Genomic DNA, 4,048 nt, shown 5'->3' with positions numbered 1-4,048 from the left:
AGTATATCCATTTAAACGAGCAAGAGAGATATTTTTGGTCCAAGCTAATTGTTCATTAGTGTGTTTAACATCAGCAGTAAGAAGAAGATTAATACTTAAGGGCAGATGATCGCTCAATACATTTGTGAGGGTTTTGTAATCTGCAAAATACTTAGCGTAGAGTTTGGGAGCGATAATGAAATCTATAGTTGATTGTAACCCCATACCTATACAGGTACGATTAAAATCCACGCTCGGGTAACACAAACAGTTAACAAAATCCAAATCATAAGAAAACAAAACTTCATTTAACATCTCCCCCCAATCAGTATGTTCGAAATGTGCAGGATGGTCATCCTCTTCTGTGTCTAACCCACAGATTCCACCCCCTGCATGCAGTCATAAACTGACATTGAAGTCCTCATCCCATGCAATAATCATTTCTGTTTTATTAGATGTCTTCAATTTACCAAGGTCCTTGCTGAGCGATTCTAAAACCACTCTCAGCTGTCCCCTTTCTGTGTTTTTGTAAAAATGTATTAGCCAGGGTAAAATGTGCATCTAGGCAGATCAATATTATTTGATAGTACATTTTGGAATGTATCAATGCAATCTTTTGTACTCTCAACAGATTGGAAATATAAACACAGATCCCCCCTAGCCCTCTCATGCGGTGAGTGGATTGCTGGGGTGTGATAAGTCTTATATCCATCAATGTGGACTTCATCAATCACCCAGGTCTCCTGAAAACACAAGATATCATACTTATCATTGGTCTCAAACCAGGCTAGATTGTTCACTTTACTACGAATGCCAGCTATATTCCAAAAGAAGAACACCAATCTTTTTTGGAGAGGTCAGCGCGGAGACAAGTTTTGTCTGACTTTTAGCTTCAGGCCTAGGTAGGTCAACCCAACCTTGGTTGGTAGGCAGATTTTGTTCCATTTCTTCCCCAAACGCAGGGACTAGCCCATAAGCTTTATCGTTTTAGTCCTCATTGCCATCAGGTCTATACTCAGAACATTTTGGCAGGATTCCTGACTTATTCTGTTCGTAAAATCCTTATCTATATTTTTCTGGTCCCTTAGTGTAAGTAGTCAGTCATTCTCATCCAGTGACTGAAGGGGCCAAAATTAACACTCAAGAACCAGTGTTCTGGCATTTCACAGACTTGGGGAGCATGCTCCTCTAAGCAAAACTTCCAGAAAAGACATACACAGTGGAGGTATAAACAAACTGCAGGCCTCTCCCCATCTAGAAGCATTATTACATCTCTCTCAAATGCTATAAAACTCATTATTGTCATAAGTAAAGTGTGTCAGAGGGGTACAATCGCTAAGAACTTTCACACTTAAGTTGAGATCCTCCAACCTCAGTGGAAGATCGACAGGCTGGCAGCCACCAGACTTCTTGTGACAAAGAAGGTTGAGAGGGATACACGTGGCCCTAACTATACTCTCAGGAGTCATTCTTACCCAGCCTATAGTAGACTGGATACTGAACACACCTGTTCAGAACCTGATTTCCATGGTAACACACTGTGATTATCTTTTTTTCAGAGCAAAATGGACTCACTCAGGGATGCCCTCACAGTGCTTAATTTGTAAAATATTAAGTGTAGGTGCCCACATTTATTTTTAGGAGGCCACCTTCACTTCCCCCAGCTCTGCCCACTTCCTGTACTGGCTCGATCCCCTTCCTTTAATGGCTCCACTCACATCGACAAGCCTCAACACATCAGGGCCTCCTCCTCACTTCTTGAGATCCGCAAGAATCTGAAGACCTTGCTCTTCAAATAAGCACCTCGGGGACCTCACACCTAGACACCTGCCCATGCGCCTATATACCTTCTCAGGTGATTAGTGCGCTATACAAATCAATATAACATAACATATGGAAAGCCTATGACAACAACTCAAAAGTGAACTCAAATTAGAGAATTTGTGTACATCTCAAAATGCAGCTTTAGAAAAGCTCATCTAAGGACTTGAGAGAACTTTTCAAACTGAAGAGATTGTGCCTGTACTGTGATGTTTAAATTAAAGGAGAGGACGAAGGAAGGAAGGAATACATTAAAGAAGGCAGCAACAAATGCAGGCAGGAAGGGAAGTACTGGAGCAAGGAAATAAATAAGGAAAGGATGAAAGACAGGGCAAATAAGAAAAGAATGTGAAAGGAAGAAATTAAGGGATGGACAGAGAAATGGAGTGAACGATGTATGATAGGCAAATAGGAATGAGAAAAGAAAGGAGGAAGGCAAGCAGAAGGAAGGTTTGAGGATAAGAAGGGAAGAAATAATGACAGCATAATATTGCAAAGAAATCGAAATACAAAAGATTAAAATACATTTCTGTGTCCATGTATGTTTATAAATCACATATTCGCCAGAGGAGAACTTTACACCAAATTTAAAATGCTGCTACCCAATTCAAAGGAACTCATTTTATCGACCTAAGAAAGCTGAAAGACTAACTGGCCACACCAGGATTTAAATATATTACCCTGAGATCAAACATTTCACCAGGAATTGTTACATACACTCAGACAAAGACACAAACACACTGTCTCCCTCTCTCTGTTTCAAAAGTCTTCAAAAACGTTGGTTATCCACTACCCCTTAGACCCCCCTCCTGCACCCTGCTTGCCGTATATTATGATTTTACATTATCTGCCAGCGTGATTGTTGGGAAATTTGAAGTTCACCCCACCTCAATCTCACTGACCAAGCAATGCCCCTGGTTCACGGGTACCATGAGCTACACGCACAAAAGGTGATGTAGTTTGAGCCAGACAGACAGATTAATGTATGCAAGGTAAAATAATGAGAAGGGAAAGAAAGGGAGTAAAAACTGGGAAAACGGGACTCCACTACTTCAAACGAGGAAAAAAAACAAGTTTATCAATTGGTAGATATTTTGATGGTTGGTAACATTTGACGGAACTTTCAGCTTTGGTGTGACCCAAAACTCTTGGACTTGAACCTTTTATATCTATAGAGCAGCATGCCTTCTTCACCTGTGGCTTTCAGCACTCTAGTTCTTTTAAGGCGTGGTCAAATTTTGAGACATACTCTCTTGGGACATGTTAAATGGAAGTTGTCCCAGTAGACCCCGCTCCTAAGGGTCGACCTGGTTCTTCTTCACTGGTTCTGCTTAGCACTATCCCTCTTTCCACGTATCTCTATATGTACTCATGGCCAAGAGCAGGGCCGGACTGGCCATAGTGGGCACCGGGCACTCCCCCGGTGTGCCGCACGGGTGGGGGCCGATTTTGGGCCCCTGGGGGCCGCTTTTGTTACAGGGCCGTTTGTGCAGCATAGCTGCAAAATCAGCCCTGTATCAAAATTGGCCGAAAACTGGCCCCGGCAAAGAGCTCGGAGGCACCTCCAACTGCCCCCCCCCCCCCCCCAGTGGGGAGAGGGGGAGGGGGGGGGGCGGCCGAACACTTTGCCAGGGCCGGTTGTGGTTCCCAGTCTGGCCCTTTCCAAGAGCGCTCTGAGTCACTGGCCGTGAGCTGACACAGGGTTTAGCAGTCTGACCCAGATGGCTACATCTCAGCCTTGAGCTGTCGATAGATTACCATCTTTATCTCCGGTCAAACATACTTTAGAGAAAGATATCTGAGTCTCTTACATACACTTCAAAGATAGCTCAGTGAGTTGAACACCTGCTGTTTAAACATGCATTAATTTGTCATTGGTGAGTTTGCTTCATAGCAAGGCCTATTCTGATGTCAGTAAATCAAATATCTTCTAATCGGGTAAAAATAAACACCAGCTATATATGGGGCTTATAAAGACCAGAAGTGTGATATAAAGTGCTGTAGAAAACAAGCTAATACCCATTTATTTGATACTGGATTGTGTTGGAATTGTGCCTGGAAACTTTATTCTTGTATAAAGAAGGTATCTTTCCTAATATGCTCATGTACTGTTCAAACGCAAACAAACCGGTCCTCTTCGGCCCCTCTGCTCGTCACTTATTTCTAGTCCCCACGATCTCCCCTGTCACTCTGGATACTTCCTGCTGTCTCCCAGCCCCAGGGGCCTCGGCTGTCAATTGTGCAGCAG

The sequence above is a fragment of the Lissotriton helveticus genome, chromosome 7 (genome assembly GCF_964261635.1).
Source record: "Lissotriton helveticus chromosome 7, aLisHel1.1, whole genome shotgun sequence".
NCBI lineage: Eukaryota > Metazoa > Chordata > Amphibia > Caudata > Salamandridae > Lissotriton > Lissotriton helveticus.
The sequence above is the reverse complement of the archived record's forward strand: the minus strand, read 5'-3'. Positions refer to the sequence as shown.